We start from the raw sequence: 12981 nt of genomic DNA on the forward strand, positions 1-12981 counted from the left end.
TCACAGAGCCCGGCTAAAGAGTGCACAGCAAGCGGCAACAGAACTCTACCCCAAGGACATGGGGTTAGAGTCCCTCTAGGCCCGCTGAGCGCGCGGCGTCGCTGCCACGAGTGCCGCTATAGACGCTGGCTAAGGAGTATGGAGCACGTGCACTGAGGCATGCCGAGTCACCGATGATGAGTACTGTCTGACTCAGACTCTGACCTACCTACACCTAAGCCTGGGCGCTAGCAGGTTAGGCTGCACAACACATGCATACCAAGGGTAGGGGTTTCATAATTAGTCAGTCACAAGAGACATTCATACGTGCATACACCACTCACTCCTTATAGTCTGAAAATACAGTCTATCCTAGTGCATGGCCGAGCGGCCATGTGAACCTTTTATAGCTGCGAGTGTCCGGGACCTTCCTGGCTTCTCGGATGGACCAATCTGAACAGGAGAAGGACCTGAGCACGTGACCTTCGATCTCCAATGGGAGATCACTTCACGGGCATGCTCAGTGGCCCGACATGAGGACTTAGTCCCTGGAGAATCTCGCTGCTGAGCAGCCTGCATTGCCATAGTTGTGCCAGAGGTAGCAGCAGCAAGCAAACCCACGGAGCTGGTCTGGGCAGAGCGCCAGGATTGACGAGTTTGCTGAGCAACCTCCTCTGCGGCTGGAGATCAATGGGAGACCGCCAGAAGCAAGGCTCGGGATTCCCGCTGTGCAGTGACAGGAACCTGATGCCTAACATCCTAATGAGTCATTCACCAGAGACATTCATACATGCTTGCAACACTCACTCCTCATGTCTCCATTCAGAAAAGGCCAATTTCATGGCCAGCAACTCCCTGTCCCCAATGGAATAGTTCCTCTCTACCGGTGAGAAGGTCTTAGAAAAGAAGAAGCAAGGGTGCTCCCGACCTTGAGCGTCCTTCTGGAACAGGACCGCTCCAGCACCAACGGATGAGGCATCCACCTCTAAAATAAACAGTTTATCTACATCGGGGCGATGTAAAATCGGAGCGCTGGCAAAATAAGACTTAATAGAGAGGAAGGCCTTGGAGACCTCTTCTGACCACAATTTAGGATTTGCTTCCTTCTTGGTGAGGGCCACCAAGGAAGCTACCAAGATTGAGAAGTGGGGAATGAATTGGCGGTAATAGTTATTAAATCCCATAAATAATAAATTTTATTTCTATAACACCGACATATTCCGCAGCACTTTACATTTCGGAGGGTATTTGTACAGACAATAGACAATACAGCATAACAATAATCACATAGATTATAACAAATACCAAGAGGAATGAGGGCCCTGCTCGCAAGCTTACAATCTATAAGGAAAAAAAAAAAGGGAGACACGAAAGGTGGGTGGTAACAGTTGCCCTGATTGTGTAAACCAGCCATAATGTTAAGTGTGTATCAGTACAGACACAGAGGGCTAATGGATGCATAAAGCATGTGGGAACATGATGCGGGGAACCTGGTCATGGTAAAACTTTTGGCTGTGCCACACAGGGATAGATTAGGTTAATATGTTGAGGCGATAGGGCAGTCTGAATAAATGCGTTTTCAGGGCACGCTTAAAATTGTGGGGATTGGGGACTAATCGTATTGACCTGGGAAGTGCATTACAAAGAATTGGCGCAGCACGTGTAAAGTCTTGGAGACCGGAGTGGGAGGTTCTGACTATTGAGGATGCTAACCTCAGGTCATCAGCAGAACGGAGGGCGCGGGTAGGGTGGTATACTGAAACAAGGGAGGAGATGTAGGGTGGTGCTGAGCCATGGAGGGCTTTGTGGGTGAGGGTAATAAGTTTATACTGAATTCTGGAGTGGATGGGTAGCCAGGGTAATGATTGGCACAAGGTAGAGGCATCGGTGTAACGATTGGTGAGGAATATGATCCTGGCTGCAGCATTCAAGACAGATTGGAGAGGGGAGAGTTTGGTAAGAGGGAGACCGATTAGAAGAGAGTTACAATAGTCGAGACGAGAATGAATAAGAGAAACAGTAAGAGTTTTTGCAGACTCAAAAGTAAGAAAAGGTCGAATTCTAGAAATGTTTTGAGGTGCAGATGACAAGAGCGAGCCAGTGATCGAATGTGGGGGGGCAAAGGAAAGCTCGGAATCAAGTATGACCCCAAGACAGCGGGTATATTGCTGGGGAGTAATAGTGGAGCCAAACACAGAAATGGCAATGTCGGGTATAGGTACATTAGTAGAGGGAGGAAACACCAGGAGTTCAGCCTTTGACAGGTTCAGTTTCAGATATAGTGAGTATATGATGTTAGACACAGCGTTTAGACAATCGCCAGCGTTTTCTAGAAAGGCTGGCGTGATGTCAGGAGAAGCGTATAAATGGGTGTCATCAGCATAGGGATGGTACTGGAAACCAAATCTACTGATTGTTTGACCAATAGGTGCAGTGTACAAGGAGAAGAGGAGGGGGCCTAGGACTGATCATTGAGGAACCCCAACAGTAAGGGGAAAGTGAGAGGAGGAGGAACCGGCAAAAGATACAGTAAAGGAGTGGTCAGAGAGATAGGAGGAGAACCAGGAGAGAACGGTGTCCTTGAGGCCAATGGAACGGAGCATAGTGAGGAGGAGCTGATGATCCACAGCGTTGAATGCTGCAGAGAGATCCAAGAGAATTAGCATGGAGTGATGACCATTAGATTTAGCTGTTAGTAGATCATTAGAGACTTTAGTGAGGGCAGTTTCAGTAGAGTGTAAGGAGCGGAAACCGGATTGGAGAGGGTCGAGAAGAGAGTTATCAGATAGATAGCGGATAAGACGGGAGTGGACCAGGCGTTCCAGGAGTTTAGAGATGAAGGGAAGATTAGAGACAGGTCTATAGTTAGCGGCACAGTTTTGGTCAAGGGATGGTTTTTTAAGTAGTGGATGTATGATGGCATGCTTAAATGAGGAGGGAAAGATACCAGAAGAGAGAGAGAGGTTAAATATTTTAGTTAGGTGAGGGGTGAAAGCAGGGGAAAGGGACTGGAGGAGATGTGACGGAAATGGGTCACTGATGCAAGTGGTTGGGCGAGAAGATGCAAGGAGCCTGCTTACTTCTTCTTCTGTGACTGGTTCAAAATCAGAGAGTGAGCTAGATGCAGTGGGGGGGAGGACAGTGCATGGTATGAGGTGATTGGGAGATAATTTCCTGTCGGATCTGGTCAATTTTTTCTTTGAAGTAATTGGCCAGATCATCAGCTCGGAGCTCCGTGGTTGGGGCCTGTACTCTTGGGTTGAGTAGAGAATGAAAAGTGTCAAAGAGAAGTTTTGGGTTATTGGACAGTGAGGTGATGAGGGTGTTGAAATAGGTTTGTTTGGAGAGGTGAAGGGCAGTGTTGTACGTTCGAAGCATAAACTTATAATGGATGAAATCTTCGTGTAGATTGGATTTTCTCCACAGACGTTCAGCGCACCTGGAGCACCGCTGCAGGAATCGTGCTTGCAGGGTGTGCCAGGGTTGTCGCCATCTGTGTTGTGGTGTTCTATTTATAGCGGGTGCAAATTCATCCAGGGCACTTTGAAGTGTTTCATTGTAATGCTTTAGTGCAGAATAAGGACATGAGAGGGAGGCGATAGGGGCCAATGAAGACTGCAAGTTCTTCGTAAGTTTCTGGGTGTTAATGGCCTGTATGTTTCTATAAGTATGGACAGTGGGGGTGACCTGAACAGCCTGGCAGTTCTTGATAGAGAATGAAAGAAGATTGTGGTCAGAGAGCGGGAGAGGGGAGTTTGCGAAATCATCCACTACACAAAGCCGAGAGAAGACCAAGTCAAGGGAGTTTCCGTCTTCATGCGTTGGAGAATTAGTAAGCTGCAAAAGGCCAAACGAGGAGGTTAGAGATAAAAGGTGAGAAGCAGATGGGGAGAGGGGAAGAGCAATGGGGATGTTGAAATCTCCCATGATGAGGGTAGGGATGTCACAGGAGAGAAAATGTGGAAGCCAAGTGGAAAAATGATCCAGGAACTGATGGGAGGGGCAGGGAGGACGATACACCACCGCCACTCACATGGAGAAGGGGGTGTAGAGTCTGACGGCATGGACCTCAAAAGATTGGAAGACAAGTGAGGGTAGTTCAGGGATAACTTGAAAGGTACATTTTGGTGATAGAAGCAGACGAACGCCTCCACCTGCTCTATTGTCTGATCTTGGGGTATGAGAGAAGTGTAGTCCACCATATGAAAGAGCAGCAGCGGTAGTGTCTGACTGCTGGATCCAGGTTTCAGTAAGGAGGTTAAGAGAATTAGAAAGGAAAAAGTCATGAATGAAGGAGAGTTTGTTACACACTGAGCCACTGAGCGAGAATTCCAAAGTGCACAATTAAGAGAGACAGATGGCATGCAGGGAATATTAATAAGATTAGAGGGGTTTCTGAGTGTAGCAGTTGGGGGGTTTGACTTTCTATAACATGGGGGACCAGGGTTGGGAACAATGTCTCCTGCGACTAGGAGAAGGAGGATAGAAAGAGTGAGCAGATGGTTAAGTGATTTGTGAGAGCGTCTCTTATGTTGAATGGGGGGACTGACTGGATCTAAGCAATTTAACAATGTGAAAAGAGCGTGAGTGCTATACATAGGAGAGGAAAGAAGCAAGGGGCCGATATGGATGGAGTGTATAGAGTTAATGCCAGGGCGGTGGATGTGTGTGAATGCAGCGGCCAGGATATAAATTACACAAATGCATATGGTATATATTTGTTGTACTCCAAATGTACAGGGAGTAGATGTATATAAATGTCTTACCTTTCTCCTGCCCTGTCTAACTGCCATGTTATAACTGCCAGTACTTTGATAAACTGTACTTCGATAAAGTGTGCATAAATGCCCCCTGCATAAATGCTTTCCCCAAACTATGTCTGAATATATAGGAGGCTAAGGATTGTTTTTTTTTTTCTCTCTCTCTTCTCGTTAATCAATCAAACTAAATTGAGACAGCAGGGCCCAATAAAATGTTGTGGTCAGATAAACAGATGTCCAGCACTACATGGATCATAAAGCACTTTGAAAAGTTTCTTGACCTCACAACACAAGGGGACAAGCAGAGTAAGTTGAAATAACTATATACCAGATATAAGCTTGCATAGTTGAAAGCACATATAGAGCATTCAGGATTAAGTGCTTGCTGACACTGAATGGAGGAGTTGATTCAGAGCAGAGATTGAAAGAGGTGGTTACCAGATATAAGCTTGCAGAGATGAAAACACATAGAGCATTCAGGATTAACTGCTTGCTGACATTGAATGGAGGAGTTGATTCAGAGCAGAGATTGAAAGAGGAGGTTACCAGACATAAGCTTGCAGAGTTGAAAACACATAGAGCATTCAGGATTAACTGCTTGCTGACATTGAATGGAGGAGTTGATTCAGAGCAGAGATTGAAAGAGGTGGTTACCTGTATGAAGAGAATAGAGATGTGTGTCACATTTCATCCATGTTATAACTGCCTGTACTTTCATAAACTGTACTTCGATAAAGTGTGCATAAATGCCCCCATAAAGCGCTGCACCGCCTTGAGGGAAAGAGGATCCTGCCAATCCATAACCACCTGTAGCTTAGCAGGATCCATGGCCAATCCTTGAGCGGAGATGATATAGCCCAGGAATGGCAAGGACTCCTGCTCAAACACACACTTCTCCAACTTGGCATAGAGTGAGTTTGCCCGTAGGAGGTCGAAGACTTTGCAAACATCTCACCGGAGGGAGTCTATATCTGGAGAGTAGATGAGGATATCATCCAGATAGACTACAACCGAGGTGGTGAGCATATCCCAGAAAATGTCGTTCACAAAGTCTTGGAAGACGGCCGGAGCATTACAGAGCCCATCCCTGGTGTTAAATGCCGTCTTCCATTCGTCTCCCTCACTGATGCGAATCAGGTTGTAAGCACCCCGCAGATCTAGTTTGGTAAAGACCCTAGCTCCCGGCAACCTATTGAAAAGCTCCGATATCAGGGGCAAAGGGTACTTGTTCTTAACAGTGATGGAGTTAAGACCCCTGTAATCTATGCATGGACGTAGTTCTCTATTCTTCTTCTGCACGAAGAAAAATCCCGCCTCTGCAGGTGACACTGACTTCCTAATAAAGCCTCTACCAGATTCTCACTGATGTACTGAGACATTGTCTCTGTCTCCAGGAGAGAGAGTGGATAAACTTGACCCTGAGGAGGCTCAGCACCAGGCAAGAGGTCGATAGGACAGTCATAGGGGCGATGAGCCGAAAGGGTCTCCGCCGCCTTCTTGGAGAACATGTCCGCATAGGGCCAATAGTGTTTGGGGAGAGAGGAGAGAACTGCGGGTACCTCAGTAGATGCAACATGAACACACTCCCTTTGACATCTACCAATACAGGATTTACTCCATCCCAGAATTCTCCCTGATGACCACTCTATATAAGGGGAACGATACCGTAGCCACAGCATCCCTAAGAGGACCTTGTCAATTCCTTCAGGAATGACTAGCAGGGAGATGATCTCCTGATGGGAAGGAGACATGGATAAAGTAAAAGGGATGGTCTGATGGGTTATCTGCGATGCTAGTGTCGATCCATTTATCACTCGTATGGTCACTGGCTTGGCAAGCATAACAAGAGGAACTGCGTGCCGTCGGGCAAAGACAGAAGACATGAAGCTGCTCTCCGCCCCGGAATCTACGAAAAGCTCTACCACATGGGTGGATGGACCAATAGAAATTGTCCCTTTAAAGGTCAGTTTGGAAGAAGGCGCCATTGCGTTTAGTGAACCAGCTCCCATGGTCACCAAACGCGGATGCTCTCCCAGTCGTCGAGGACATCTGGAGGCAAGATGTCCTGATGCCAGCAGACATTACAGGCCATGCATGCACGAGTGGTCCAGGACTTGGATCCCGCTCAAGGCGTCTCCATGGCCTCATGTGGCTTGGACGCCTGGATCGGAGGATCCAGAGGTTTGGCGAAGGTGGGTGCCAGCCGAAACCTCTACCTACACTGGGCATGCTCTAATCTTCACTTGTGAAAGCGGAGGTCGATGCGGGTAGAAACTATAATTAATTCCTCCAGTGTGGCGGGAATCTCCCTAGTGGCCAGGGCATCCTTCACATGGTCAGGCAGCCCTCTCCAAAATACCAGGATGAGAGCTTTATCTGGCTACTCCAGCTCAGCTCAGAGTCCGGAAGTGGCAAAGTGACTGACCATGGAAGAGCCCTGTGTCGAAGCCAGCAATTGGAGCGCCTTATCATGAGTAACCTGGGGTCCCAAAAAGACCTGCCTCAGAGTGCTCAGGAACTGCGGAGCACTCTGTACCACATGATCACTGCACTCCCAAAGTGGCGTGGCCCACTCCAACGCCCTGTCCGACAGGAGGGATATTATGAACCCCACCTTAGCCCGCTCTGAGGGAAAACGTGCAGCCAGGAGCTCCAGGTGTATAGCACACTGGCTCGCAAATCCCCTACAAGACTTAGAATCACCAGAAAATTTATCTGGCAGCGGGAGGCGGGATAATGTCGGAACAGGGGTGGCAGTGGACAAACTAGTTGCCGCCAGGCTAGTGGTCTGAACAACTACAGCAGTAGCATCCACGGCTGAGGTTGTGCGCTCAAGAGCTGCCAACCTGCCCTCCAGCTGCTGGATGTACCGCTGCAGTCACTGTTCGTCCGCCATTACTAGCCAGACCCTGACGCTAATATAATGTTAGGGCTGGCGGAACGCACCAAATAATAAAATGATAGTAAGGTGCGTTCGCAGCCCAGGGTCCACCGTGCAGAGGTGGTAAACTGCTGCTTAGTAATGGCGGATGCATATAGCAGAATACAAAAGGTCACACGCGGGTTAACGTCACCCAGTGTGAACAGGAACGGACTCTGTTACGTCACAGAGCCGCAGTACCGCGGAACATAAGTGCCAGAGCCTGTTAAAACACACAGCACTCGGCAAGAGAATGCTCAGTAAATGGTCACAGAACTCAGCCCCAAGCACATGAGGTCTGAGTCCCTCTAGACCTACTGAGCATGCGGCATCGCACCTGCGGACGCCTCTAATGAACACTGACCACCGAGGAGTGCAGACTATGTGCACCGTGGCGTACAGACAAAGCCACCGGTGGATGCTGATGCCAGTCTCTGACTCTGCCTCTACCTGGACCTCAGCCTGGGCGCTAGCAGGCTAGGCTACACAACACATGCGTAACAAGGTTTCATAATGAGTCATTCACCAGAGACATTCATACATGCATACAACACTCACTCCACATGGTCTAATCTTTTTCTATATTAGCGCACGGCCGTGCAATCGTGCGATCCTTTTATAGATGCAGCCTTCCGGGATCTTCCTGTTGGCTCAATCTGAGCTGCAATAGGACCTGAGCATGTGACCTCCGTCCTCCAATGAGAGGTTGTCCCACGGGCATGCTCAGGAGGAGAAAAGCAGGACTTAGTCCCAGGAGCATCTGCTCACCGCTAACTCATGCATGCTACAATAGCTGAGCCTGGAGTAGCAACCAGATGCCTAACATTAGCCTGGGCAAGACACTGGGACTGATGTCTCTGCTGAGCAGCAACCTCTGCAGCTGTAGAGGAATGGGAGACCGCAGAAGACATGGCTTGAGATTCTCCCTGTGCAGTGGGAGAACCTCGGTGCCTAACACACACCAACGCCAATAATTCCAACTTGGAGGAGCTATAGTTGTCTGGGTTTCATTCGGAGTCATGGAGAGACCAGCTCGCATAGGCAATCACTCGTTCGTTTCCATCTTCAATCTGGGACAATACAGCCCCTAATCCCTGGAGACTTCCGTCGGTGTGAAGGATGAAGGGATTAGAGAAGTCAGTATGGGTGCTTCAGTCAGGGCCATCTTCAGGGCTCAAAAGGCTTCTTCCTGACTTTCCTCCCACTGGATGGTCTGATTCTTTGCACCAGACAGCACTCCTTTCAACAACTCCAGCAGTAGATTGACAATACGAGTGAAGTTCTTCACGAACCGTCAATAGTACCCCGTAAGCCTCAGAAAAGCACGCACGTCCTTCACTGTCCTTGGAGTAGGCCAGTCCTGTAATGCCACTATTTTCTCACACGCAGGTCTCACCACCTCAGCGGATACAACATGTCTGAGGTACCCAATCTGCTGGCAGAAAAGGTGGCATTTCTGAGGTTTCATTTTCAGGCCATATTTCTGCAGTCGACTCAAAACCTGCTCCAGCCATCGGAGGTGCTCCCCAAACGTAGCGGCATAGACAATGTCATCCAGATAAATGCGGGTAGCTTCGAAGTTCAAGTCTCCCAAACACCACTCCATCAGTCGCAGAAAGGTTCCAGGAGCGTTGGTAAGACCGAAGGGCATCCGGTTAAATTCGAACAACCCCATAGGCAGTATGAACTCAGTCTTCGGCCGGTCAGGCTCAGCTATGGGCACTTGCCAATATCCACTGGCCAGATCAAATGATGAGAAGTATTTGGCTTTTCCCAGTGCGACAACAACTCCTCAATTCTTGGTAGGGGATAAGAGTCCTGCACTGTACAGGCATTTAGCCACCAGTAGTCAACACAGAAACACAGGGTTCCATCGTTCTTCTGAACTAAAACCATGGGGGCTTCCCATGGGCTCTGGATCTTCCGTACGGCTCCACTCTGCAACATGCATGCCAATATTTCTTTCACTTCCTGGTACATTTGTGGCAGGATCTGTCGATAGCGCATCTAAATCGGTGCAGCATTTCCTGTGGGAATCTCGTGAGTTATGGCTGTGGTGCACCCGAAATCATCATCATCACGCACAAAGACATCCTGGTAATGCCCCAGCAGAGCTTATACTGTTTGCACCTGTTGTGATGAGAGTCCCATTAGTTCATCAGGCATTTGTTCCAGGATCCGGCTCCCTTCTTTTATGGTGCTGGATGGAGGTTCTGTGGACACAGTAACGACTACACTCAAGGTATCTCCTTGTTTCAATGCTAATTGAACGGCTTCTGGTGGTATCAGCTCTTCCAGCATACCTAGTACTTGCGCCACTTCACTTTTGGGTGAGAGCATGAGATTGTCCTCCCCTAGGTTGACACACCGCACCGCTGCATAACCATCATAAACAGTAGCTAACGTTCGTGCAATGAGGAGCCATAAAAGTAGTTGATCCATTAGAGCTGGTTCTATCTGGACTTTCACTCCTTCAAAGGGTGTACGAACTCATACAGGCAGCGTGAGCACAGTCTGACCAGGCGGTAAGACGAGTTTTTCAGTGGGCGGAACTACCACCTTCCCCAGGACTTTCCCTTCACTTGATGTTTCTTGAGCCTGGGCCACCCGTATCAGCTGTTGGAACACCTTCTTCTGGGGGTTTGGGGAGTTCATTTTCCTGAGCCAGGTTGGGTTAGAGAAATCCGAAAATACAGGACATGCAAGAAGAATGGTCTGACCAAGGGAAAAGACCCATGATGGTCCCGAACTCCTCTGGAGGCAGAACTGACCCAGAGCCCCCTCAGAAAATGGGACAATTCCGAGCAGAGAGACATCCAATTTGCTTTAGGTGCGGGGATGCTGGACATTATGTCCGAGAATGCGCAAGACAGGGGAGGCCACTTACCCGTCGACCGTTAAACTAGTGGGCTCCTTGGCTGGGGGATGATGCCCGGAGCCTGAGCAGCCAAGAAGGAAACAAAGTAGTCCTACAAGTTTGGTTTCCCTAACTCCTCTTGTATGGGCCGAAAAGGATGGTCGGGCTGTCCGCTGCCTAGTTGATACCGTTTCTCAAGTGACCACCATGCCAGAGATAGCTAGGAAAATCCAAGCCTGCAGCCAGCGCTCCCATATAGAGATTCTCATAGATGTTATATATAAATATCTGCTTTATTGAGGTAATAAAAAATTACAGGACAATGCGTTTCGACTCCTATACCCTGGAGTCTTTTTCAGGTCATTAAAAAATAAATAATATGAAAAGATCAGCCACACACTCTTTTTATACATTCAACTTCCTAAAGATTAAATAGGGCAGAGTACTGGATGAGCTCTTAAGCCCCACTCAGATAAATGGAAAAACCATCATATACTAAAGGGACAAATCTTCCCAGGACATGTTCTCATTAATGCACTAATTTGCTTGGGTCTGTATATACACTGTGTATAAGGAACTACCATATAAAATGCCATAAAAATAAAAAGCCCCCCAAATTTTTTTTAATTTTTTTTTTACAAAAAAAATTGTTCTCAAAGAATTTTTTTTTAAATCCCCCCAAAATTCTTCTTTTTCCTTTCTTTCACACATCCCTTCTCTGTCTTTACTGTTCCCTTTTTCTTTCTTTCCGTTTTATCTTTCCTTTCAATTTCTCAAAAACAATCATAAATATTTATAACAACAAAATAATCATAAAAAAGTATCCAACCAATATCAAAACTATTATACTGTCCCTTCGACAATATTAATCAGACTTTCTCTATCACTTCATTCAAACCATTGGAAAACAAAGTTTGGAGCAGATAAATCCAGAAAGATTCTTTCCTGTTTAGCACATGGTTCCAATTTGGTATATTTTCAGGAACATGTTCTACAGGAATCGCCGTAATATTAAACTTTTTTTGAATGTTTAATTAACAAGTGCCTAGATAAACTGTGTTGGACTAAGCCGACTTTAGTGTTGTGGTGATGACCATTCATTCTAGCATGTAGGGTTTGGGTCGTGTGGCTTACATATTGATACCTAAATCTTAAATACATAATTTTATCACTATTGACAGTTTCTACAAAAGAAATCCCCCAATAATTACGGTTAAGATTGTCGATTAATTCCCTTGCTTTTTAAGTACCATGCCAGAATATAACTAGGTCATCTATGTACCTTTCATATAGCAAAATATTTTCTTTAAAAACGGTATCTGATAAAACCGATGAAGACTCAAATCGCCCCATAAAAAGATTAGCTAAACTTGGCGCGACCTGAGTCGCCATTGCGGTGCCAAGCTTCTGAAGGTACAATGAATCCTGAAATGAAAAAATATTATGTTTAAGTATAAAATCAAATTTAAGAAATGACGCGCACTCTGGTAGGTGAGGTACTGGATGAACCTGGATCAAGTCCAGAAAATAATCATACAAGAAAAACAGCCACACTCAAAATAGTGATTTTCTTGAATGCAAGTGAAAACATTTATTAAATTCACCACAGAAAGGCCTGACGAGATAATGAGGTAATGTTTCGACCCGATCACGTATTTTTATCAAACCTCACTTAGGCAAAAGTAAGGATGGCTAAGATGAGCCAGGATTGAACCAAAGCAGAGTGAATAGAAGTCCCAGCTGGGGCTTAAAGTATTTGCAGAGCAGGCACCATCTGTAGTGGTATGTGTCAATATCATCTGGGAATGTGCTCTCAAAATGAATCAGGAGACCTTTAGGGATTATTTCTTCCTGTATACATATTGCCAAAAAAATCACCGTCTAGTTGATGGAGCATCTCTCTTACAATTAGTTTCTTTGTATCCTCATCAATTTCGGGTTGCTAACACTAGCATGGCATTTTGCACTGCAGAACCAAACTCTGACACACCAGTGTTAGAAAACCAGGAGGTATTTGAACATCAGGAGGTGATTCCTAAATCCTCCTTTAACCCAATGCATCACAGAGGCAATTATATTGAAACCTTTTTTGCCCTTGTAGCTGCAGATTTTAGAGAGATCAATAATGGGAATGAAGGAAAAAAGACAGATTATATGGGAATATTAACCCCACGAAAGGAAAGCTCTAGAGGCTCTCAAAAAGAACCAAAACATAGTTATTAGAGAGGCTGATAAGGGTGGTGGGGTGGTTATACAAGATTTGGAGGATTATTTAAAAGAGGCGGACAGAATTCTTTCTGATAGTAAATATTATGAGAAATTAACATCTGACCCTTCAGTACAATTTACAACTGATTATCATTGTTTAATTAAAGAAGCTCTGCGAAGGGGATATTGAATAAAAAGGAAAAATGTTTTCTAACGAATAAAAATCCAAGCAGAGCTTTTTATTATGATCTTCCAAA

Source organism: Dendrobates tinctorius, unplaced genomic scaffold (genome assembly GCF_039654945.1).
Source record: "Dendrobates tinctorius isolate UK_male_01 unplaced genomic scaffold, ASM3965494v1 ptg000031l, whole genome shotgun sequence".
Classification (NCBI taxonomy): Eukaryota; Metazoa; Chordata; class Amphibia; order Anura; family Dendrobatidae; genus Dendrobates; species Dendrobates tinctorius.